The sequence below is a fragment of the Pseudophryne corroboree genome, chromosome 6 (genome assembly GCF_028390025.1).
Source record: "Pseudophryne corroboree isolate aPseCor3 chromosome 6, aPseCor3.hap2, whole genome shotgun sequence".
Taxonomy (NCBI): Eukaryota; Metazoa; Chordata; class Amphibia; order Anura; family Myobatrachidae; genus Pseudophryne; species Pseudophryne corroboree.
In genome coordinates, this window is record NC_086449.1 from 614,691,964 (window position 1) to 614,719,805 (window position 27,842).

Below are 27,842 nucleotides of genomic sequence, written 5' to 3' on the forward strand. Positions count from 1 at the left end.
GCGGAGGCAGCAACTATCTGAACGCAGGACAGCAAAGTTAGCAGCCCAGCGATAAGGTCTGAATCACCCCCACAGACTGTAAGCTCCACTGGGGCAGAAACTGAGGTTTATACCCAAATATGCTCTGTAAAAGTGCTGCGGAATGTGTATGTGCTTTATAAATAATGTGTAAAAAAGAAAAATGTCAGAGGTTAAAAAAAAAAATGCAAATGGGCTACCAGGGGTACTCAGGTTTAATATGATAGAGAGCCACAATCTAGATTATGCCATCCTGACTCTACACTACTGGAATGTAAAAGGTATGGACACACCTTGATGCATCTGATAAGCAAATAGCATTTTGCCCGCTCCTGCATTTCTGTGGCACACCTCACAGTGCTATCCAGGATAATCAATGCAGTATGAGCTGGACAAGTGTATGACAGAGGAGTCTGTGCCTCATTCCCTGCATTCTTTTTGTGGAATCTATAGCATACATTTAACCCCTCAATCCACAGGCTCAGCTATAACAGTGTGAGATAAGGACACAGCCAGCATATTCGTCCACAGAATATTCTATGGCTACCGTCTGTTGCCCTCTAGAAAGTAACAAGCAATACTTTGAGAACAACTGGTGTCATATCTAGTATAAACAGTGGTATCCATTCACATGGTCGACCATGTTATGGTCGACAGTCATTAGGTCGACCACTATTGGTCGACATTGACATGGTCGACATGGACACATGGTCGACACATGAAAATGGTCGACACATGAAAGGTCGACACATGAAAGGTCGACATGAGTTTTTTTACTTTTGGGGAACTTTTCCATACTTTACGATTCACGTGGACTACGATTGGAACGGTAATCTGTGCCGAACGAAGCGGTAGCGGAGCGAAGGCACCATGCCCGAAGCATGGCGAGCGAAGCGAGCCATGCGAGGGGACGCGGTGCACTAATTGCGGTTCCCAGTCACTTTACGCAAAAAACGACACCAAAAAAAGTAAAAAAAAACTCATGTCGACCTCTTCATGTGTCGACCATGTGTCCATGTCGACCATGTCAATGTCGACCAATAGTGGTCGACCTAATGACTGTCAACCATAACATGGTCGACCATTCATACCGGAACCATAAACAGTAGATAACCTTCTCTGACGATACGCTAGAGAAAGTATCTAGCTTATCTTCTTACCCAGGGTACAATTGAGGGGGAACAAGTGATGGTGCCAGTTGATGAGCTCCTAATAACTAATTTACAGTATCATAGTCCATATGAAATAATTACCACAAATAGTTACGGCATATGAAGGAAACCTATACCGTGGCTTTCCAGTTACTGCGGTACTACAGAAACTATCAAGACCTACCAGGCAGAAGCTAGCAGCATGCTGAGGCCTGTAGTTCCACAACAACTGGACAGCAACAGGAGGATTACCTTTGGTTTACATGTTCTAACGTTGATAGTTCATTAAAAGATCTGTGCTTTTTTTTTTTTTTTTTTACTTACTGCCCAAAACGTTAATCTAGAATAAACACAGGAAAATGCTTTTGCAATGCAGCCTCAGTTTAGGTCTTCATCAACATAATTGACAAGTGATGCATAACATTTAGATTCTTTCCATACACAAACATGCCCGTGTTAGTGGGGGTTGGGTACAGGATCCAGACAGTCATAGTCCTGACACGTTTTGGTAAGTACTGTAACCCTCCCCTCCTCCAGCCGAACCACTTCCCCCCACAGACAGTGGAGGCAACAAGAGGGGGTCAAAGGGGACACCTGTACCAGGCCCCAAGGATCAGAGGACCTCCCTTCCCAGATATTCCGCTTAGTGCCCAGCAGCAATGTGAGCCATCTTGTCCAAATAGGGCAGTGAGCTGTGTGGGCGCAGCCTCAGAGTGACAGGAGCCTCTTACAACAGTGACTGTGCGCCTGCTTTTCCGGATCCCACTCTGTTGCAGACAGTTACAGGTCATGGCAGCAGCTCCGCTGGCCAGGATTCCAGTGCCCTGCGCAGGCAGTCAAAATCAAAAAATATTACAGAACACACATCACGTACAAACTGCACACACATGCCCACTGCGCGTGCACTTGTTCTGCCGTGCGTGCACATATCCGCAATTTGCGTATGGTCGCTCCCGCGGTCCTGCGCATCGGCGCGTGGTATGGGTATTTACGGCAGAGTTTATGTACGCATGGAGGGCCATCAGAACACATTACATATTTAATCCAAATAGTGCACAATGTACACATAGTCACCTTGCACCACATCAGAAAGTTATAGCTGTTTAAATGGTTGCAGAACAAAGGGATTCACCTTTACAGGATAAGAGGGGACAGACTAAGGTTATAAGGTGGTATTTGGTATCCAGCTGTAGGGTATTTTAAGGGTAACATTCCGGTGTTGGTCTGCGGAAGATCGCATGTTCCTGCGGATAGTTATGTGCAGAAGCAGAATATAGATATAAACTGTATTTACTGTATATTATGTATGCGGTGGGAATCCAGAGGAGACCACCCACAAGAGCAGTTGAGAAAGACATCGCCTACCTTTTCAAATCAACCTATGACCTCTCCTGTACTGTAAAAGTGCATTCATGTGTCCAATGGACAAAGGGATTACAGTATCCATTGTATTGCTTTTAGAAGAATTGTATAAATAAAGCCTGCTGCAGCCTGGCCTGACACAAGACTCACAACGTTATCTATTTGATGACGGAGGACCGGACCGGGAAGCGCACGCGAATATACTCACGTATGTACATTGACTGTAGCCATTATTCTGTTATATTGTCTTGTATTGTAGTGTATAATTTGTATTGTAAACCCCCTTTCAGAAATAATCCACTGTGGTGTCGGAACCCAGCGGTAAAATCACAATTGGTGTTGTGTGCTCATTGCCCTGCTAAGGTTTAAAGTGTATTATTATTGCATTGCATTGCTGTAGAAGGTTTAAAGTGTATCTCTGGGTGAGTACTTTGTACCGTCAGCGCGGCGTGTGTACGCAAAGTCTGTACACTGTACGGGACTCTGTACGCTAATAGCGTAAAAGGTGCGTAGAGTGTGAATTAAGTATAGCGGCCGCAGCGGCTAAAGGTTTAAAGTGTATTTAAGGTATGTTTAAGGCATAGCTTTCATTCCTGTAAAGATAATCAGCTTTATCATGGCCTCTTCTGGTGGGTTCGGGTCTGGGTACTGCATAGTGCAGTGCAGGTGAGTCTCTACCTGGGGTAAGAGTGGCTTGGTGATTTCTGTTGCCGGCTCTGTCCGCAGCATAACCCTAACCTTCCTTCCTGCAGCCTAAAAACTAACCCTTCCTTCCTGCAGCCTAACATTAACCCTCCCCTCTTGCAGCCTAACCTATCTCCATCCCGCTACCTAGCCCTAACCTCCCCCTATCCCGCAGCCTAACCCTAACCTCCCCTATCCCGCAGCCTAACCCTAACATTCCCACATCCCGCAGCCTAACCCTAACATTCCCACATCCCGCAGCCTAACCCTAGCCTCCCCTAAACCCACAGCCTAACCTTAACCTCCCACCATTCCGCAGCCTAACCCTAATACTTACTGGCAGAATGTGTCGGGATTCTGACAATCAGGATGCCGCTGTCGGTATTGTGACTGTCGGCATCCTGACTGTCCAGATGCGGACTACATCCCCTTAGGGGGATTGCCAGTCTTTCCATAGCCAAGATAAATCACATTAAACATTTTCTCCATGCTAACTCAGCTGAATGGTGACCACATTTCCAGGCCACGAATTTCAGCATCAGACAGTAGACCTGGCAAGGCAAGAAGAGATAGAAATATACAACATTTTTGTCACAAATCTAAAGAATAGAATAGTAATAGAAAACATAAAAAGTGAAGTGACATCTGGATAAAACATATACACCTGACACTTCCTTTTGTAATAACTGAGTTAAAGTGAAATCTTATCGTCCATAGCTCAAAACCTAAAATTGTGTAAAAATGATTAAAAATGGTTTTCTGCACCAAGGAAATAAGTGCCAGTTAAGCATCATATTCGGTTAATCAGTTTTTCACTTATGTAAAAAGGTAGAAAGGAACTTTGTTGCTGCAATAAGTTCTTAGAAGCTGCCCAACTCACAGAACATAAATCTCGCTTACCAATTGGTGATGCACCTTGGGAATATAGGGGCAAATGTATTAAGCTATGTGCAAGGTGTTAAACGCACCAGCCAATCAGCTCCTATCTGTTAATTTACATATTAGAGCTGATTGGCTGGTGTGTTTATCGCCTTGCACATATCACTGGTTTATCACTTCCTTGTACCTTCTCCAGGTTAATACATGTGCCCCATTGTCCGGTCTCACCAGGTACACAGGTATGCAGTTATAATGATAGACTACTTTATGGTACCAGAACTGTAAATAAGTAAATGCAACCCTGCACTAAAACATCTGAACACAGATGAAGACTACTGTATGAACCTACAAGAAACCACAATCTTTTGGCTTAGGAAGGACAAAAGCTAGAGGAAGAAGCACAGCTACAAAAATACATTTTGTAGCGATGTGAAATGGTCATAAAATACTGTACACATCATTCCGATTCTCAATAAAAGTTAATGCATCTATAAATCTGCAGGTAGAGCCCTCACAACTAATTTATATTGCTTTATGACTTCTTGTATGCCTACGGATTTATTTTCTTAAAAGGGACCACTAAACTTAATCTATATAGCATTTTATATTTTATGATGAATACAGATATATTTCCCCTATACAGGATACGCTTGAGATCTTTATGCCCTCTTAAAAAGGACCCAGAAAACAAGCTCAATACCTGAAGTGAATAATGGAAAAATATATCCTACATTAAAGCAGTGTAACAAATGTGAAGTCAAACCTCTCAATTTCTGTTTATATATGGTAACATACACTGAGATGCCACTACATCAGCAACGCAAGTATAAAAAAAAAAGAATACCTAATTTGCCAGATAACCGGCCTTGGTCAGTTCACGGACACCAATGCTAAAAGTATCGCAGAGAGATGCAGGGATAGGGCACTATATCCAAGACGTCCGACAGTTGTTTCAAATTAACTGCAGGTGGTTTTTTAAATCATATTCTTTGGTTGTTTTTTTTTCTGTTTTTGTTTTTTCATGGGTTCCCTAAAATTTTTGGATATGACTGAAATCTAGCAATTAGGGTGATTCTTAACTTGAATCATTGTCTTGATGCTGTTCCCAGATAGGTAGAACTTCTTCCATAAAGGGATTGAATAATGTTGAGATGTGACATTTAAGCACTGCTCAGTTCAAAACAGAATGCATTGCTGGCATGTAGCTTAAAGACTTGGTTCATTGATACTTGGGGTTTCCCAACCGAACATGCTTTTTTTTATCAGTGTCAAACAGCTGCAACCATAAAACAGATCATATACATCTTTTCCCCCAAATTCTCCATTGTCAGATAGTTCTTTAGACCACTTCAATAAGGCCAACGTCCAGTGTAACATAGCACATTCCCTCTCACCAGCTAGTTGAGCCAGTCAGCTGCTTCTGAATTCTTCTGCTTAGTTCTTTTTACTTTCAAAACTCAGTAGGCACCAGCAGAACATGTATTATCTCAGGAACAGCAAATCCACATGCTCAGATGTTCTGTGATGCACAATGGCCTGCTGAGAAGAGAGATAAGAGCCTCTGGTCACAGTGCAGATAAAGAAGTGGGGTTTCAGGGTCTGGAGGAGGTGGACGTAAATGTCTATTTTAGTCATAAGCGGCAATGTGCGTCTGAATCATGGATGCCGTTGGCAGTGCGTATTTGGAAGCAAAGAGTCAATGTCGGTGGCCATTCCTGTGAGGTAACAGGGAGCTGGCTACTCAGACGCATCGTTACCATCAACTGTGTCCAAAAGACACAGTTGCAATGGCACAGGATGTCCACATTCTGACGGACAATCTGAGCAATCATAGGATTGCGGAGATGATTGTGCGATGGATGTGTAATCATGGAGCGGATTTTGGTGCGACTTAACACAAAGCAGTGGAGTACAGACTCAGCAGGTGATAGTCCCTGCACAAAATCCATCATTAGCATAAATTTGCAGTTGACTGCAACTGCCTCCACCACTGACTCAGGGCCTCCGTGAGTGATGTATAACAGGGAAAGTAAGGCAAAGAAAACACAGAGATAAGAGCAATGGGACCAGCTAGCCCACTGGTCAAATCACTATACATAGCGACACATGATCACTATAAGCCCAATGCTGCCAATGACCATGGGGAAACCGCTCACTGAGGTACAGTGTAATGTATTGCTGCAATATAGAATTATTACTGCAGGGGCATGGCAAATACACCTCAAATACATTAGGTATTACAACAGCTATATCTCAGCCAAGAAGTATTATAACAAATTACAGAGCATCTCTCATCGAAGCTTACTTCTTGCTCCAGGCAGCAGCATTTCATTATTATCAAACCCACACACTAATCTGAAAATAGTGAGAATCACAAGCAACATTCATATTAACTAAAGGTCGTATTTACATTCTGGAGTCACAGACGGAACATTGCATCTTCCAGAAATTCTACGCAAAGAACTGTATAAGCAAACATCAACAAGTGATATTCAGCAAGTGAGACCAAGCTGCAGCTCACATTGAGCAAGTAGATGCAGCTAACATCTTCATTTCTTGCTTGCGCTGTAAGCCAAACACACACTGCTCCTTGGTATCCAAAGAATGTGTGCGATTCCAATGTAGGACACAGTCACGTTAAAAGGACGAATGCATGCATTCCACAACAGTATGTCTGCAAATGTCTGTATGTGGTAGAACCACGTTCCAGGGTGGCTTGGTGGAAGACAAATTTATGTAAAGTGACACAGCTTTGTAAAAAATAACAAGTAATAGAGCTTAAAAAAAAAAAAAAAAAAAAAGAATTTACTTACCGATAATTCTATTTCTCATAGTCCGTAGTGGATGCTGGGAACTCCGTAAGGACCATGGGGGATAGCGGCTCCGCAGGAGACTGGGCACAAAAAGTAAAAGCTTTAGACTAGCTGGTGTGCACTGGCTCCTCCCCCTATGACCCTCCTCCAAGCCTCAGTTAAGATACTGTGCCCGGACGAGCGTACATAATAAGGAAGGATCTTGAATCCCGGGTAAGACTCATACCAGCCACACCAATCACACCGTACAACTCGTGATCTGAACCCAGTTAACAGTATGATAACCGTAGGAGCCTCTGAAAAGATGGCTTCCAACAATAAACAACCCGATTTGTTTGTAACAATAACTATATACAAGTATTGCAGACAATCCGCACTTGGGATGGGCGCCCAGCATCCACTATGGACTATGAGAAATAGAATTATCGGTAAGTAAATTCTTATTTTCTCTGACGTCCTAGTGGATGCTGGGAACTCCGTAAGGACCATGGGGATTATACCAAAGCTCCCAAACGGGCGGGAGAGTGCGGATGACTCTGCAGCACCGAATGAGAGAACTCCAGGTCCTCCTCAGCCAGGGTATCAAATTTGTAGAATTTAGCAAACGTGTTTGCCCCTGACCAAGTAGCTGCTCGGCAAAGTTGCAAAGCCGAGACCCCTCGGGCAGCCGCCCAAGATGAGCCCACCTTCCTTGTGGAATGGGCTTTTACAGATTTTGGCTGTGGCAGGCCTGCCACAGAATGTGCAAGTTGAATTGTACTACAAATCCAACGAGCAATCGTCTGCTTAGAAGCAGGAGCACCCAGCTTGTTGGGTGCATACAGTATAAACAGCGAGTCAGATTTTCTGACTCCAGCCGTCCTGGAAACATATATTTTCAGGGCCCTGACTACGTCCAGCAACTTGGAGTCCCTAGTAGCCACAGGTACCACAATAGGTTGATTCATGTGAAACGCTGAAACCACCTTAGGGAGAAATTGAGGACGAGTCCTCAATTCCGCCCTATCCGAATGAAATATCAGGTAAGGGCTTTTATAGGATATAAAGCCGCCAATTCTGATACGCGCCTGGCTGAAGCCAGGGCCAACAGCATTACCACTTTCCATGTGAGATATTTCAAATCCACTGTGGCAAGTGGTTCAAACCAATGTGATTTTAGGAACCCTAAAACTACATTGAGATCCCAAGGTGCCACTGGAGGCACAAAAGGAGGCTGTATATGCAGTACCCCTTTGACAAACGTCTGAACTTCAGGCACTGAAGCCAGTTCTTTCTGGAAGAAGATCGACAGGGCCGAAATTTGAACCTTAATGGATCCTAATTTTAGGCCCATAGACAATCCTGCTTGCAGGAAATGTAGGAAACGACCCAGTTGAAATTCCTCCGTAGGGGCCTTCTTGGCCTCACCCCACGCAACATATTTTCGCCAAATGCGATGATAATGTTTTGCAGTTACATCCTTCCTGGCCTTGATCAGGGTAGGGATGACTTCATCTGGAATGCCTTTTTCCTTCAGGATCCGGCGTTCAACCGCCATGCCGTCAAACGCAGCCGCGATAAGTCTTGGAACAGACAAGGTCCCTGCTGGAGCAGGTCCTTCCTTAGAGGTAGAGGCCACGGGTCCTCCGTGAGCATCTCTTGCAGCTCCGGGTACCAAGTTCTTCTTGGCCAATCCGGAGCCACGAGTATCGTTCTTACTCCTCTCCTTCTTATGATTCTCAGTACTTTTGGTATGAGAGGAAGAGGAGGGAACACATATACCGACTGGAACACCCACGGAGTTACCAGAGCGTCAACCGCTATTGCCTGAGGGTCCCTTGACCTGGCGCAATATCTGTCCAGTTTCTTGTTGAGACGGGACGCCATCATGTCCACCTTTGGTTTTTCCCAACGGTTTACAATCACTTGGAAGACTTCTGGATGAAGTCCCCACTCCCCCGGGTGGAGGTCGTGTCTGCTGAGGAAGTCTGCTTCCCAGTTGTCCACTCCCGGAATGAACACTGCTGACAGTGCTATCACATGATTTTCCGCCCAGCGGAGAATCCTTGCAGCTTCTGCCATTGCCCTCCTGCTTCTTGTGCCGCCCTGTCTGTTTACGTGGGCGACAGCCGTGATGTTGTCCGACTGGATCAATACCGGTTGACCCTGAAGCAGAGGCCTTGCTTGACTTAGGGCATTGTAAATGGCCCTTAGCTCTAGGATATTTATGTGAAGAGACGTTTCCATGCTTGACCACAAGCCCTGGAAATTTCTTCCCTGTGTGACTGCTCCCCAGCCTCTCAGGCTGGCATCCGTGGTTACCAGCATCCAATCCTGAATGCCGAATCTGCGGCCCTCTAGAAGATGAGCCTTCTGTAACCACCACAGGAGAGATACCCTTGTCCTTGGAGATAGGGTTATCCGCTGATGCATCTGAAGATGCGATCCGGACCATTTGTCCAGCAGATCCCCCTGAAAAGTTCTTGCATGGAATCTTCCGAATGGAATCGCTTCGTAAGAAGCCACCATTTTTCCCAGGACTCTCGTGCACTGATGCACTGACACTTGTCCTGGTTTTAGGAGGTTCCTGACTAGCTCGGATAACTCCCTGGCCTTCTCCTCCGGGAGAAACACCTTTTTCTGGACTGTGTCCAGAATCATCCCTAGGAACAGTAGACGTGTTGTTGGAATCAGCTGTGATTTTGGGATATTTAGAATCCACCCGTGCTGACGTAGCACTACCTGAGATAGTGCTACTCCGACCTCTAACTGTTCCCTGGACCTTGCCCTTATCAGGAGATCATCCAAGTAAGGGATAATTAATACGCCTTTTCTTCGAAGAAGAATCATCATTTCGGCCATTACCTTGGTAAAGACCCGTGGTGCCGTGGACAATCCAAAGGGCAGCGTCTGAAACTGATAGTGACAGTTCTGTACCACAAACCTGAGGTACCCTTGGTGAGAAGGGTAGATTGGGACATGGAGATAAGCATCCTTGATGTCTAGAGATACCATATAGTGCCCTTCTTCCAGGTTCGCTATCACTGCTCTGAGTGACTCCATCTTAAATTTGAACCTTTTTATGCAAGTGTTCAAAGATTTTAGATTTAAAATTGGTCTCACCGAGCCGTCCGGCTTCGGTACCACAAACAGCGTGGAATAATACCCCTTTCCCTGTTGTAGGAGGGGTACCTTGATTATCACCTGCTGGGAATACAGCTTGTGAATAGCTTCCAATACTGCCTCCCTGTCGGAGGGAGACGTTGGTAGAGCAGACTTCAGGAACCGGCGAGGGGGAGACGTCTCGAATTCCAATTTGTACCCCTGTGATACTACCTGCAGGATCCAGGGGTCCACTTGCGAGTGAGCCCACTGCGCGCTGAAATTCTTGAGACGGCCCCCCACCGTGCCAGAGTCTGCTTGCAGAGCCCCAGCGTCATATATATATATATATACAGGGATAACCTTATATAAGTGTTACTCCCTGTTATAGCTGCTGTATTTATATATTAGCTGCCAATAGTGCCCCCCTCTCTGTTTTACCCTGTTTCTGTAGTGCAGGACTGCAGGGGAGAGTCAGGGAGCCGTCCTTCCAGCGGAGCTGTGAAAGAAAATGGCGCTTGTGTGCTGAGGAGAAAGGCTCCGCCCCCTTCACGGCGGCCTTTTCTCCCGCTTTTTTCAGGAAACTGGCAGGGGATAAATGCATCCATATAGCCCAGGAGCTGTATGTGATGCATTTTTTTTTAGCCATATAAGGTTTTTATATCGTTTTTATTGCGTCTCAGGGCGCTCCCCCCCAGCGCCCTGCACCCTCAGTGACCGGAGTGTGAAGTGTGCTGAGAGCAATGGCGCACAGCTGCAGTGCTGTGCGCTACCTTATTTGAAGACAGAAACGTCTTCTGCCGCCGCTTTCTCCGGACCTCTTCGCTCTTCTGGCTCTGTAAGGGGGCCGGCGGCGCGGCTCCGGGACCCATCCAGGCTGAACCTGTGATCGTCCCTCTGGAGCTAATGTCCAGTAGCCAAGAAGCCCAATCCACTCTGCAGTCAGGTGAGTTCGCTTCTTCTCCCCTTAGTCCCACGATGCAGTGAGCCTGTTGCCAGCAGGACTCACTGAAAATAAAAAACCTATTTAAACTTTTACTTCTAAGCAGCTCAGGAGAGCCACCTAGCTTGCACCCTTCTCGTTCGGGCACAAAAATCTAACTGAGGCTTGGAGGAGGGTCATAGGGGGAGGAGCCAGTGCACACCAGCTAGTCTAAAGCTTTTACTTTTTGTGCCCAGTCTCCTGCGGAGCCGCTATCCCCATGGTCCTTACGGAGTTCCCAGCATACACTAGGACGTCAGAGAAAATCAGTAATCAGCATGTTGTAAAGAAACATTCACAACTTGACATGAACCGCTACAAAAGATAGAGAAATTGAAGACAGGACTATGGAGGCATTAGATTGTAATATGCATAGGTGAACAATTTGAAGAGGCAAATGATAAGAATTATAAAGCTAAAATGTTTTAGGGGTAAGAATTAGAAGGAACGGTATAGAGCAAAGGTATCAAACTCGTGGCCTTTACCACCTCGTTTTGCGGCCTGCAAGCAGGAGATAACATGGGCCAGAACTGCTGCCTGCACCGCTCATTGGCACCCATGGTGCGGTGTGAAGCAGCCAGCAGGTGGCCGGGGAGCCCCGACAGATAGCCATAGCCCTTCAAGTCGCAGCCATGGCCGCCAGAGCCCTTAAAGATGCAGCCCTTACAGCCAGAGCCCTGACCCCTGAAGCAGCATGCTCACGAAGGCGCATCCTGCTAATGTAAGTCTCTGGGGCATGCTGCAGAGGGGATTGGGGTGCAATGGGGGCATTATGTGTATCAGACACCATACTGTGGGACATTATGTGTAACTGGCAGCATACTGGGGGACATTATGAGTACCTGGCACAATACTGGGAGTATATATATTAAATAATTAATAAATAAATAATATATATATATATATATATATATATATATATATATATATATATATATATATATATATATATATATATATAAAAATACATAAATATATATATATAGCCAAAAGAAAGAGGCGGCACTCCCAGCGTTTTTCAATAGTGCAAATACTTTATGGTCATAAACGACGTTTCGGGGGGTCTCACCCCGTCATCAGGATGACGGGGTGAGACCCCCCGAAACGTCGTTTATGACCATAAAGTATTTGCACTATTGAAAAACGCTGGGAGTGCCGCCTCTTTCTTTTGGCTATATTGGGATTCACCGTCTCAAGGAGGGCACCCCAGCCCCAGCACCCCAGCCAGCTATTCTAAGGTGTCGCTGTCCCTTTGAGTGCCGGGTTGCACAGTGGTATATATATATATATATACACATATACACACACATATACATACACACATACATACATACATACATACACACATGCAACTCTTTCTTTTTCTTGTGGTACACACAAGATTTAGATCTAGTTGGGATTTTGAGTTTGACATGCCTGGTATAGAGATAGAACAACCCCCACTTTGCCCCCTTGTCAAACCTTAGTTGAGGTGGATGAGAGGCTAAGCTACCAAAGCAAAGGGCAATTGAAGTGGTGTAGGATGGACAGATCCAAGATTCAGTGATGGCTAAGGGATTCTGTAGAGTTAGAAATGAAGAGGGTGTAGGTAGGGGCCAATTTATAATAGACCTGTTTTTCCAGAAGGAGAGGAAGAGAATGGTTAGATATCTCATTTCTCCAAAACCACTTCCTAGTGGTTCTTACATCACATCAAACCAGTATACAGATTTCAGGTATAGCATTATGATTTTGGAAGCTCCCAGATATTCTATAAATATTATTTTGAATTAAAGAATAAAATACGGCGAGGTCTTTGATTGCTGTTTATGTTAAGGCACACCTAGTAACCAAACTGCTTTTTGGTGCTGGAAGAGCTTCCTCAAGTAATCTACAATGTGCCTTCATACATCTTTGCTGTAGTCATGCCAAACAGCCCCTCTTGGCACACCAGGTCATGTGAGACTCTTAAGGTGCATACACACTGGGCGTTTTTGCCCAGCGTGTATGCAGAGCGATGATGTGAACATCGATGGGCTTGTAAAACAAGCCGATGGATGGTGGTGGCCAGCGATGATGCGGGAGCGCGCATAGGCGCTCTCCGCCCGCCTATACACACTGGCCGAGTTTGAGCTCAAAACACCAAGAGTGAACTACTTTGAGCTCAAAATCGACTAATGTGCATGGGCCTTTAGACGTAATGCAATGCACCAGGAAACTGTGCTGATTAATTTGATATGCAACACTTGCTCTGAATCTGCATACAAACTGCTACAATGCAACGGCCGTGTTTCCATAGAAAGTTCTGTTGGGCTTTATAAACAGACTCCGTCCTGCTGATTATGTCCATCAATAAAGTACGATGCCAAAGTAAAAAAACACCAGTCAGATAAGTAATATAAGTTGGTGGACAACAAGGGGGTGTGGAGAGAAGAAAGCATAAAAAAAAAAAAAACTCAACACAGCTAAGAGCACACTGACTAAGGTTTCACCAACTTCCCGTAATCTCCTGGTCAGGCGAATTACATCTAACACGTAATAATTCCCAAATAAAGATAATAGGAAGCAAAAAATCTAGCTTTGGTAGAATAAGTTACTACTCCATCACCAAATTTATAATATACATGGACAATTATTGACCTTAAAGTGAACAAATGTTCTTAATTGAATTTCCCATAAATTAGTAGACACTGAAGATTAACGTTTGTTGTTTCTAAGCATACTGGCAAACATTTAACAATTTACAGCATCATTAATAAAGTGACTGCTCTGTGGAATAAATATTTTATATATAGTATAGTAGTGTAGTGTAGTGTATGTAGTAGTGTGTTAATGATTAATAATTCATTAGTTTGATTTCCTGCTTTATAATCCCGATTTTCTCAAAATTACAATTCACTCCTTTTCAACCCTTATCCTTACAATAAAAGCCATTTATCATAGTGTACTGTTATTATGGAGCTTTTCCTTGCTTGGGGTCTCGTCTCTGTTTTAGGATGGTTAACACTCTAAAGAAAAATGCCCAAAAGACACCATCAATAACCAAACAGTTAAAATTATAATGTTCTTATATAAAGATTTCTGAGAATCCTGTAAAAAGCCCAACTATTCAACAAACAAGAAAGCAGTAAAATAGGTCTTTAGTGGGAAGCACAGTAGATATATTACTCTCAAATACTTGCTTAGATGTCTGAAACACTTCTTTACTAATTAGAGGGATTCACATGCTGAAAACAAAGTAGACATGAATGAATGAATGAATGAATGAATGAATGAATGAAGAAAGAAATTGAAATAAAAAGTTATACCCACTTTCGTATCTGCAACAGACACAAAATGAAGGTTTCCATTAAAAACTCAACATTATGTGATCATAATCTCCACTGTAATTAATAGTTTTCTTTCCCAGTAAGCTTAATCTTTCATTATTCATATGGATTAGTGATCTACTGTATTTAAGTAATTATGGAAAGTATTACTAATTGGAATGATTTATATGAGTGTATATATGTACACACTATAATATATATATATATATATATATATATATATACACATACACAGATATATATACACAGTATATATAATAAGATTTTACTTACCGATAAATCTATTTCTCGTAGTCCGTAGTGGATGCTGGGGACTCCGTCAGGACCATGGGGATTAGCGGCTCCGCAGGAGACAGGGCACAAAAATAAAGCTTTAGGATCAGGTGGTGTGCACTGGCTCCTCCCCCTATGACCCTCCTCCAAGCCTCAGTTAGGATACTGTGCCCGGACGAGCGTACACAATAAGGAAGGATTTTGAATCCCGGGTAAGACTCATACCAGCCACACCAATCACACCGTACAACTTGTGATCTGAACCCAGTTAACAGTATGACAAACGTAGGAGCCTCTGAACAGACGGCTCACAACAATAACAACCCGATTTTTTTGTAACAATAACTATGTACAAGTATTGCAGACAATCCGCACTTGGGATGGGCGCCCAGCATCCACTACGGACTACGAGAAATAGATTTATCGGTAAGTAAAATCTTATTTTCTCTGACGTCCTAGTGGATGCTGGGGACTCCGTCAGGACCATGGGGATTATACCAAAGCTCCCAAACGGGCGGGAGAGTGCGGATGACTCTGCAGCACCGAATGAGAGAACTCCAGGTCCTCTTTAGCCAGGGTATCAAATTTGTAGAATTTTACAAACGTGTTCTCCCCCGACCACGTAGCTGCTCGGCAGAGTTGTAATGCCGAGACCCCTCGGGCAGTCGCCCAGGATGAGCCCACCTTCCTTGTGGAATGGGCCTTGACAGATTTAGGCTGTGGCAGGCCTGCCACAGAATGTGCAAGTTGAAATGTGCTACAAATCCAACGAGCAATCGTCTGCTTAGAAGCAAGAGCACCCAGTTTGTTGGGTGCATACAGTATAACAGCAAGTCAGTTTTCCTGACTCCAGCCGTCCTGGAAACCTATATTTTCAGGGCCCTGACAACATCTAGCAACTTGGAGTCCTCCAAGTCCCTAGTAGCCGCAGGTACCACAATAAACTGGTTCAGGTGAAACGCTGACACCACCTTAGGAAGAAACTGGGGACGAGTCCGCAGCTCTGCCCTGTCCGAATGGACAATCAGATATGGCTTTTGTGAGACAAAGTCGCCAATTCTGACACTCGCCTGGCCGAGGCCAGGGCCAACAGCATGGTCACTTTTCATGTGAGATATTTCAAATCCACAGATTTGAGCGGTTTAAAATGTGATTTGAGGAATCCTAGAACTACGTTGAGATCCCACAGTGCAACTGGAGGCACAAAAAGGGGGTTGTATATGCAATACTCCCTTGACAAACTTCTGGACTTCAGGAACTGAAGCCAATTCTTTCTGGAAGAAAATTGACAGGGCCGAAATTTGAACCTTAATGGACCCCAATTTGAGGCCCATAGACACTCCTGTTTGCAGGAAATGCAGGAATCGACCGAGTTGAAATTTCTTCGTGGGGCCTTCCTGGCCTCACACCACGCAACATATTTTCGCCACATGTGGTGATAATGTTGTGCGGTCACCTCCTTCCTGGCTTTGACCAGGGTAGGAATGACCTCTTCCGGAATGCCTTTTTCCCTTAGGATCTGGCGTTCCACCGCCATGCCGTCAAACGCAGCCGCGGTAAGTCTTGGAACAGACCCGGTACTTGCTGAAGCAAGTCCCTTCTTAGCGGCAGAGGCCATGAGTCCTCTGTGAGCATTTCTTGAAGTTCCGGGTGCCACGTCCTTCTTGGCCAATCCGGAGCCACGAGTATAGTTCTTACTCCTCTACGTCTTATAATTCTCAGTACCTTGGGTATGAGAAGCAGAGGAGGGAACACATACACCGACTGGTACACCCACGGTGTTACCAGAACGTCCACAGCTATTGCTTGAGGGTCTCTTGACCTGGCGCAATACCTGTCCAGTTTTTTGTTCAGGCGGGACGCCATCATGTCCACCTTTGGTCTTTCCCAACGGTTCACAATCATGTGGAATACTTCCCGATGAAGTCCCCACTCTCCCGGGTGGAGGTCGTGCCTGCTGAGGAAGTCTGCTTCCCAGTTGTCCACTCCCGGAATGAACACTGCTGACAGTGCTATCACATGATTTTTCGCCCAGCGAAGAATCCTTGCAGTTTCTGCCATTGCCCTCCTGCTTCTTGTGCCGCCCTGTCTGTTTACGTGGGCGACTGCCGTGATGTTGTCCCACTGGATCAATACCGGCTGACCTTGAAGCAGAGGTCTTGCTAAGCTTAGAACATTGTAAATTGCCCTTAGCTCCAGTATATTTATGTGGAGAGAAGTCTCCAGACTTGATCACACTCCCTGGAAATTTTTTCCCTGTGTGACTGCTCCCCAGCCTCTCAGGCTGGCATCCGTGGTCACCAGGACCCAGTCCTGAATGCCGAATCTGCGGCCCTTTAGTAGATGAGCACTCTGCAGCCACCTCAGAAGAAACACCCTTGTCCTTGGAGACAGGGTTATCCGCTGATGCATCTGAAGATGCGATCCGGACCATTTTTCCAGCAGATCCCACTGAAAAGTTCTTGCGTGAAATCTGCCGAATGGAATCGCTTCGTAAGAAGCCACCATTTTTCCCAGGACCCTTGTGCAATGATGCACTGACACTTTTCCTGGTTTTAGGAGGTTCCTGACTAGCTCGGATAACTCCCTGGCTTTCTTCTCCGGGAGAAACACATTTTTCTGGACTGTGTCCAGAATCATCCCTAGGAACAGCAGACGTGTCGTTGGAAACAGCTGCGGTTTTGGAATATTTAGAATCCACCCGTGCTGTCGTAGAACTACTTGAGATAGTGCTACTCCGACCTCCAACTGTTCTCTGGACCTTGCCCCTATCAGGAGATCGTCCATTTTCTTTGAAGAAGAATCATCATTTCGGCCATTACCTTGGTAAGGACCCGGGGTGCCGTGGACAATCCAACCGGCAGCGTCTGAAACTGAGTGACAGTTCTGTACCACGAACCTGAGGTACCCTTGGTGAGAAGGGCAAATTGGGACATGGAGGTAAACATCCCTGATGTCCCGGGACACCATATAGTCCCCTTCTTCCTGGTTCGCTATCACTGCTCTGAGTGACTCCATCTTGATTTGAACCTTTGTATGTAAGTGTTCAAATATTTCAGATTTAGAATAGGTCTCACCGAGCCGTCTGGCTTCAGTACCACAAATAGTGTGGAATAATACCCCTTTCCTTGTTGTAGGAGGGGTACTTTGATTATCACCTGCTGGGAATACAGCTTGTGAATTGTTTCCACTACTGCCTCCCTGTCGGAGGGAGACGTTGGTAAAGTAGACTTCAGGAACCTGCGAGGGGGAGACGTCTCGAATTTCCAATCTGTACCCCTGGGATACTACTTGTAGGATCCAGGGGTCCACTTGCGAGTGAGCCCACTGCGTGCTGAAACTCTTGAGACGACCCCCCCACCGCACCTGAGTCCGCTTGTACGGCCCCAGCGTCATGCTGAGGACTTGGCAGAAGCGGTGGAGGGCTTCTGTTCCTGGGAATGGGCTGCCTGCTGCAGTCTTCTTCCCTTTTCTCTATCCCAAGGCAGATATGACTGGCCTTTTTCCCGCTTGCCCTTATGGGGATGAAAGGACTGAGGCTGAAAAGACGTTGTCTTTTTCTCCTTTATACGGCAATACTTCCATGTGCCGTTTGGAATCTGCATCACCTGACCACTGTCGTGTCCATAAACAACTTCTGGCAGATATGGACATCGCACTTACTCTTGATGCCAGAGTGCAAATATCCCTCTGTGCATCTCGCATATATAGAAATGCATCCTTTAAATGCTCTATAGTCAATAAAACACTGTCCCTGTCAAGGGTATCAATATTTTCAGTCAGGGAATCCGACCAAGCCACCCCAGCGCTGCACATCCAGGCTGAGGCGATCGCTGGTCGCAGTATAACACCAGTATGTGTGTATATACTTTTTAGGATATTTTCCAGCCTCCTATCAGCTGGCTCCTTGAGGGCGGCCCTATCTGGAGACGGTACCGCCACTTGTTTTGATAAGCGTGTGAGCGCCTTATCCACCCTAAGGGGTGTTTCCCAACGCGCCCTAACTTCTGGCGGGAAAGGGTATACCGCCAATAATTTTCTATCGGGGGAAACCCACGCATCATCACACACTTCATTTAATTTATCTGATTCAGGAAAAACTACAGGTAGTTTTTTCACACTCCACATAATACCCTTTTTTGTGGTACTTGTAGTATCAGAAATATGTAACACCTCCTTCATTGCCCTTAACAAGTAACGTGTGGCCCTAAAGGAAAATACGTTTGTTTCTTCACCGTCGACACTGGAGTCAGTGTCCGTGTCTGTGTCGACCGACTGAGGTAAAAGGACGTTTTAACGCCCCTGACGGTGTTTGAGACGCCTGGACAGGTACTAATTGGTTTGCCGGCCGTCTCATGTCGTCAACCGACCTTGCAGCGTGTTGACATTATCACGTAATTCCTTAAATAAGCCATCCATTCCGGTGTCGACTCCCTAGAGAGTGACATCACCATTACAGGCAATTGCTCCGCCTCCTCACCAACATCGTCCTCATACATGTCGACACACACGTACCGACACAGGGAATGCTCTGATAGAGGACAGGACCCCACTAGCCCTTTGGAGAGACAGAGGGAGAGTTTGCCAGCACACACCAAAACGCTATAATTATACAGGGACAACCTTTATATAAGTGTTTTTCCCTTATAGCATCTTAATATATGTAATCATATCGCCAAATAAGTGCCCCCCCTCTCTGTTTTAACCCTGTTTCTGTAGTGCAGTGCAGGGGAGAGCCTGGGAGCCTTCCCACCAGCATTTCTGTGAGGGAAAATGGCGCTGTGTGCTGAGGAGAATAGGCCCCGCCCCCTTTTCGGCGGGCTTCTTCTCCCGTTTTTCTGAGACCTGGCAGGGGTTAAATACATCCATATAGCCCCAGGGGCTACATGTGATGTATTTTTTAGCCAGAACAAGGTATTCTCATTGCTGCCCAGGGCGCCCCCTGCAGAGCCCTGCACCCTCCGTGACCGCTGGTGTGAAGTGTGTGACAACAATGGCGCACAGCTGCAGTGCTGTGCGCTACCTCATGAAGACTGAAAAGTCTTCTGCCGCCGGTTTCTGGACCTCTTCACTTTTCGGCATCTGCAAGGGGGTCGGCGGCGCGGCGCGGCTCCGGGACCGGACTCCATGGCTGGGCCTGTGTTCGATCCCTCTGGAGCTAATGGTGTCCAGTAGCCTAAGAAGCCAATCCATCCTGCACGCAGGTGAGTTCACTTCTTCTCCCCTAAGTCCCTCGTTGCAGTGAGCCTGTTGCCAGCAGGACTCACTGTAAAATAAAAAACCTAAAAACTTTTTCTAAGCAGCTCTTTAGGAGAGCCACCTAGATTGCACCCTGCTCGGACGGGCACAAAAACCTAACTGAGGCTTGGAGGAGGGTCATAGGGGGAGGAGCCAGTGCACACCACCTGATCCTAAAGCTTTATTTTTGTGCCCCGTCTCCTGCGGAGCCGCTAATCCCCATGGTCCTGACGGAGTCCCCAGCATCCACTAGGACGTCAGAGAAATATATATATATACATATATACATATATATATATATATATATATATATATATATATATATATATATACACACACATATATATATATATATATATATATATATATATACATACACACACACACACACACACACACAGGTTGAGTATCCCATATCCAAATATTCCGAAATACGGAATTTTTTGAGTGAGATAGTGAAACCTTTGTTTTTTGATTGCTCAATGTACACAAACTTCATTTAATACACAAAGTTATTAAAAATATTGTATTAAATGACCTTCAGGCTGTGTGTATAAGGTGTATATGAAACATAAATGAATTGTGTGAATGTGTACACACTTTGTTTAATGCACAAAGTTATTAAAAATATCGGCTAAAATTACTTTCAGGCTGTGTGTATAAGGTATATATGTAACATAAATGCATTCTGTGCTTAAACTAGCGTCCCATCATCATGATATCTCATTATGGTATGCAATTATTCCAAAATACGGAAATATCCGATATCCAAAATACCTCTGGTCTCAAGCATTTTGGATAAGGGATACTCAACCTGTATATATATATATATATATATATATATATATATATATATATATATATATATATATATATATATATATATATATATATATATATATATATATACATATACATACATACATACACACACACACACACATATACACACACACACATATATATATATATATATTATACACATATATACATTTAGATGCAAAGAAAGCTTTGTAAACGTGGTATAAAAACCAAAGCATTGGCATAAAATGTAAAACATCTCAAAATGCAGTCAGCAACAGGGGTTTTACATAATCATCCATCCATACACCACAATACTGTTTCATTGATTTACCAACTTCCTCAAGCACTGCCAAACTAAACTGCCAGCAAAGGTTACATAAATACCCAAACACCATTGATAGGTATCAGAAGCACCTGAGATAATTAAACTACCAACCAACGACACACAGACCATATAAAATCACCAATAAACTGCAATGTGCAGGAAACACTATATATGGACTTCTGCTCTAGTGATACCAGCCTCACGAACATCAGGCATTGTGCCACACATAAAATGAGCATGCAAATGCTTACAAACAGCAGTCCTCATAATCCCCAATATAATACAGTAAGTACTTAAAAAGGGAGTTCTGGTCGACTGTACAATCTGTCTTTCTCAGCTCAATAACTCATCACAATCGAGGTCAAGACACTAAAGGGCCCTACTCACTGGCCGACCCGCCGCCGAGCTGCCCGACGGCGGATACGGCCGACGAGCGACCCGGCGGCGGGGGGGGGGGGGGGGGGGCAGTGACGGGGGGAGTGAAGTTTCTTCACTCCCCCCGTCACGCGGCTGCATTGAAGTGCAGGCAAATATGGACGAGATCGTCCATATTGGCCTGCATGCACAGCCGGCGGGAGACCAGCGATGAACGAGCGCAGGGACGCGCATCGTTCATCGCAGGAGTCTCCACACTGAAAGATATGAACGAGTTCTCGTTCATTTATGAACGAGATCGTTCATATCTTTCAAAAAATCGGCCAGTGTGTAGGGCCTATTAGGGATCGCATTCGACACCTCCTTTGGATGATAGCTACGGTCATTAAATTTCCTTCCCATAGTTTCCAAGGCCCCAGTAAGTCCTTTCTCCGATGTTATCCTAAATCTCTTATAAGCTGGGAGAAGGGGAGTCCGCTCTTCAATGGTTGCGGGTGTAAACTGGATGAAAGCATTATGTGTTCTTATCTGTACATTTTCAACTTTTTTTTGTAGTACATTGGCCAGCAGTAATGTCAATAGTAAGATCCAGGAAATCAATTCTAGAGGGGTTGTTATTGCAGGAAAACCTAATCAAACCCAGAATAGTGTTCAAATAACTCACAAATTGGATGAGTAAATGTAAACCACCAGTCTAAATAAAAAAAAACTGTCAAAATATTGTATATAAAATGTGATATCACGAAAAAAACCATCATTCCTCATACTGGATCCCATATTGATCCCATTGCGGTTCCCATCAAACGGTATTATTAAACAAAACTAAATAAAAAAAAGATATCGTTTTTATGCAGTACTACTTCCATTAGCAAAATCAAAAATTCTATAGGCAGACCTGTATAATCTGGACTGGTGGGAAAGACCTCTCTCACAGCCCCAATACCTGCAACATCATCAATATTCGTGCAGAGGCTGTTGACATTCAATGTGGCCAAGAAAACCAGTTGTGTCCTTAAGTAGGGTTTGTTTTTTGTTTTTTAACCACAGTTTGGAGATAGTAATCAACATATTGTGACAAAGGCTGAATAAGGGAACCCCTTGATGAGATAATAAGTGACCAAGGTCTTGTGCATCTTCTGTAGCATATAGAGTAGCAGAATTTTATTAAATTTCTGCACAAGAAACCTGTTCACTCATTATTATTATCCTTTATTTATATGGCGCCACAAGGGTTCCGCAGCGCCCAATTACAAAGTACATAAATAATCAAAACAGGAAAACAGCAACTTACAGTTGACGACAATATAGGACAAGTACAGGGTAAATAAATATAGCTACATTAGCAGATGACCCTGAAATAAGTATCAGGTGGCAGAAGACTGCTGGATTTGGTGCAGTTGAAGATTATTAAAGTAAGAAAAAGGATAAGCACATGAGGGAAGAGGACCCTGCTCGTGAGAGCTTACATTGTAAAGAAGAGGGGTAGACATTGGTGACACAGATGGTCATCAAGCCATACCAATAATACCATCAATTGCACAATAATACCATCAATTGCACTTTTACAGTATATCAGTGGGGTCAAACTTAAACTCTTTGTAACATTTAACTGCGTATATGTGTGTGTGTATGTACGTAAGTAAGTAAGTAAGTAAGTAAGTGTGCGTATATATATATATATATATATATAGATATATATAGAGATATATATATATAGATATATATATATATATATATATATATATATATATATATATATATATATATATATATATATATATAGAGAGAGAGATATATATATATATATAGAGATATATAGAGATATATATATATATATACGTCCAAGGAGGAGCGGCACTCAGCGGGTCTTCTGTATGCATATAATAAATGACGGCGGAGTGACGCCTGGCAGAGGTTAACGTTTCAGTTTAATGAATAAACTTTCGTCAGGTTCTGACGAAAGTTTATTCATTAACCTCAAACGTTAACCTCTGCCAGGCGTCACTCCGCCGTCATTTATTATATGCATACAGAAGACCCGCTGAGTGCCGCTCCTCCTTGGACGTTTATATCATCTGCTGCAATACAGATAAGTGAAGGCACCAGGGCAAATACCATCATTTATCCGGAGTGCCAGCTCCTCTCTCTCTATATATATATATATATATATATATATATATATATATATATATATATATATATATATATATATATATATATATATATACACACATATATATATATACACGTATATATATATATATATATATATATATATATATATATATATATATATATATATATATATATATATACACACACACACATATACATATATATATATATATATATATACACACATACATATACACACACACATACATACAGTGATCGCGCTGAGCCCCCCCCCCCCCCCCCCAAAAAAAAAAGTGGGTCCCAGGAACCCCTCACTTATAAAAATTGGGGTCCTACCGGTCTTTTTCTGGGTCCCATCGGAATGAAGGTTCGTATTAATCTTAATATTGTTTGGACACTACAAAAGTGTTGCAAGGTGGGGGGATGGGGCGGCAATGCTGCTGGGCTGTGTAGCATGCAGGACATCCTGCACCAGAGGTGTAACTAGACATTTTGATGCCCTTAGGCAGAAAGTGAATTGGTGTTCCACCTCCCAGACTGGAAAGCATAGGCGGTGCGCGCCGGGTAGAACCTCCTATGCACACTGCGCCAGGTACAGCACGTTATACACATTGCTCCAGGTAGAGGACTTTATACACACTGCGCCAGTTAGAGCACGTTATACACTTTGCGCCAGGCAGAGCACGTTATACACATTGCGCCAGGAAGAGCACGTTATACACATTGCGCCAGGCAGAGCACGTTATACACATTGCGCCAGGCAGAGCACGTTATACACATTGCGCCAGGCAGAGCACGTTATACACATTACGCCAGGCAGAGCACGTTCTACACATTGCGCTAGGTACAGCACGTTCTACACTTTGCGCCAGGTACAGCACGTTATACACCTTGCTCCAGGTACAGCACGTTATACACTTTTGCGCCAGGCAGAGCACGTTCTACACATTGCGTCAGGCAGAGCACGTTCTACACATTGCGCCAGGTAGAGCACGTTCTACACATTGCGCCAGGCAGAGCACGTTCTACACAATGCGCCAGGTAGAGCACAAGTGTGGTACTACCCTGCCAGCTCAAGTGGCATTGTGCCATTGTGCACATACAGACACACACTTATTATAAGTACACAAACATCGACACACACGTATATATACACAAGCTGCCCATCCCTGTTACCGGGTTGCTGGGTGCTGAGAATAGTCGGTAACAGAGCTCTCTCCACTCCGCGTCTCCTGCTGCCCGCCCCCAGGCCCGAGCTCCATAGACACTGTGCCTGACAAGCTGTCCCCCCCCCCCAGGTCATCACTGCTCCGTTATAGCAATGTCTATCAGTGACCGGGAGGGTAATGTATCACCAGTGGTGAAACACCTTTCTTATCAATTAACTAGCTCACCACTGGTGATGGTTCAGGTAGGCAAGTATGATTAATGGGCTGCAGGCTTGTTTGCAAGAGACAACACTAGTTTGGAAACTGGCATCTGTTCAAGATGGTCACGACTCATTTAAATAATTTTAAAGAGATTGGATTAAGCAGTATTTTATACCCTTACCCTCAGTACTGACCCGTCTGCACTAATCTAAAGGCTTTCTATGCAGTGTTAAAGGCTCTATCACAAACAAAACACATAAAAAAAAATATACGTCTTGGTAAGAACTTACCGTTGATAGCATCCACAGGTTACACAAGATAACAATGGGATATGATGAAGCGACAGCGGATTTGACCCAATCGGTCAAAGCTTTTTGGCCTCCCAGCATGCAACAGGCCCACCCATATATCCCCACTTCCTCAATCAGGCAAATCAGTTGTATTCCCAAAGCTCAAGGCAGGAGCATCATAGATAGCCCTATCAGGTGAGAAGAACACACACACCCTTCCGTACAAGAAGGAAGAGGTTAGTGAGTAAAAGGATCCTCAAATCAGGTGCGTCAGGGTGGGATCCCTGTGAACTTAGGAGAAATACCGTTATCAACGGTAAGTTCTTAAAATAACGTATATTTCTCTGGCAGGGTCCACAGGATAACATTGGGATTTCCCAAAGCAATTTAGTGGTGGTGACGCTCCTGATTGGACAGGAGAATCCTTTGCCCGAATTCAGCGTCCTAAGAGGCAAAGGTATCCATGGCATAATGTCTAATGAATGTGTTAATAGAAGACCATGTGGCTGCCTTACATATCTGTTCTGCTGAAGCACCACGTTGTGCTGTCCATGAAGGACCTACCTTACGAGTAGAGTGGGCAGACATATTGGCCTGTACAGGGAGATCAGCTTGAGAATAAGCAGGCCATCCCCGCTTGTGAAATCCGTAGAGAATAAAGAGAGAATCTGTCTTTCTGATGACACTGGTACGATCCACATAGATCCTAAAGGCACGGACCACGTCCAGCGATGCATCTCCCGCAGAAAGGCCCGGTACCTGGAAAGTCGGGACTACAATTTTTTAATTAAAAGGTGGAATTTAGACACCACCTTCGGAAAATACGTAGATCTAGTTCTGAGAACTGCTTTATCAGGATAAAAAAAAAAAAAACAGAAATGGGGAACGACATGACAATGCCCCTAAATCTATCAGTCTTCTAGCTGACGCCATGGCCAGTAGAAAGAGAACTTTAGCTATCAACTATTTAAAGATCCACTTTAAGTAGTGGTTCAAATGGGGCAACTTGAAGGGCCTTTAGGACTAAATTTAAATCCCAAGGCACTGTAGGAGGAACAAGAGGTGGTTGAATGTGCAGCATTCCCTGGAAAAAAGTACGCACATCCTGTAAGTTGGCAATTATCTTTTGGAACCATACAGTCAATGCTGACACTTGCACTCTCAAGGAAGCCACCTTCAAACCTTTCTTTCCCACCACCCTGGGTAATAGGGCGATTGGAGATAATACATAAGCCAGATGAAAGTCCCATCTCACCGACAGGGCATCCACAAAGTTCGCTCTGGGATCCATTGTTCTTGACCCGTATGCGAGAACTTTATTGTTCTGACGGGATGCCATGAGATCTATATCTGGCAACCCCCACTTGTCTACTAGAGTCTGGAAGATGTCCGGGTATAGAGCGCATTCGCTTGCCTGAATGGCATGTCGACTGAGAAAATCTGCTTCCCAGTTTAGGACTTCCGGAACGAGCACTGCGGACAAGGCTGGATGATGAAGTTCTGCTCACTTTAGTATGTGACTTACCTCCTTCATCGCTTTTCGGCTGCGACTTCCTCCCTGATGGCTGAGGTACGCTATCGCTGTTGCATTGTTCGAGCGGATCTGGACTGGTTTTCCTCGAAGAATGTCCTTTGCCTGAATCAGTGCCATGTATATGGCCCAAAGTTTCAATATAATTTATTGGCAGGCAACCTTCTTCCTTGGTCCATTGCCCCTGGAAACACAACCTTCCTGACACTGCTCCCCAGCCCTGGAGACCGGCATCGGTCGTCAGAATTTCCCAATCTGATATCCAAAAAGGTCTCCCCTTGTCCAAATGGGATGTCTGTAGCCACCAGGCTAATTACCTTCTTACTTCTATCGTAAGAACCATAGTCTGTGTTTTTATCGTCCGATGCATCTCATTACATTTGGCAAGAATCAGAATCTGCAGAGGCCTCAAGAGAAATTGTACATACTCCATGTCGAATGTTGACACCATCAACGCCATCACACGCATTGCTGTGTGAATGGATACCTATTAACTGTGTAGCAAGTCCTGAATCCTTGACTAAACCTTGGATATCTTGTTCAGAGGTAACATTACTCTCTGAAGACTTGAATCCAGTACAGCCCCCAAGTGAGTCATCCGCTGTGACAGAACCAGAGACGATTTTGCCCAATTTATGAGCCACCCGTGCTTCTGCTGACATATTATTGTCTGTTGCAGATGACATAGGAGCAATTCCTGCGACTGTGCCAGGATTAAAAGATCGTCGAGGTATGGAAAAATTCTTATCCGCTGCTGGCGGAGATAAGTTGCCATTACCACCATAATCTGGGGGCTGTGGCTAACCCAAAAGGTAGGGCCTCAAACTGAAATTTCTGTTGGAGGATAGCGAACCTGAGATAGCACTGATGGGACAGTGCTATAGGAACATGTAAGTAAGCATCCTGTATATCCAGGAAAACCATATAATCCCCTGGCTCCATGGGCAAAATTATGGAACGTAAAGTCTCCATGTGAAACAGAGATACCCAAATGTATTTGTTCAACACTTTGAGATTGAGCTGAAATGACCCATTTGACTTCTGAACTAAAAACAGGTTAGAGTAAAACCCCTGTCCTCGTTGTGCATGAGGAACTGGAATGACTACTACCGACTGAAGCAATTTCTGAACTGCCTCTTGCAAAGCCCTGCCCTTCGTCTCTACCCGAGATGGGCTGGTACAAAAACACCTTCGAGGAGGGTGCTTCTTGAAGGCAAAAGCA

General features: G+C 44.5%; 1 protein-coding gene across 1 annotated transcript in view; it reads right to left on the reverse strand.

Annotated features, from left to right (window-relative positions):
• The window catches only part of STK10 (serine/threonine kinase 10), a 263,891-nt gene that overhangs the window by 114,924 nt on the left and 121,125 nt on the right, over window positions 1–27,842 (reverse strand). The window lies entirely within an intron of this gene.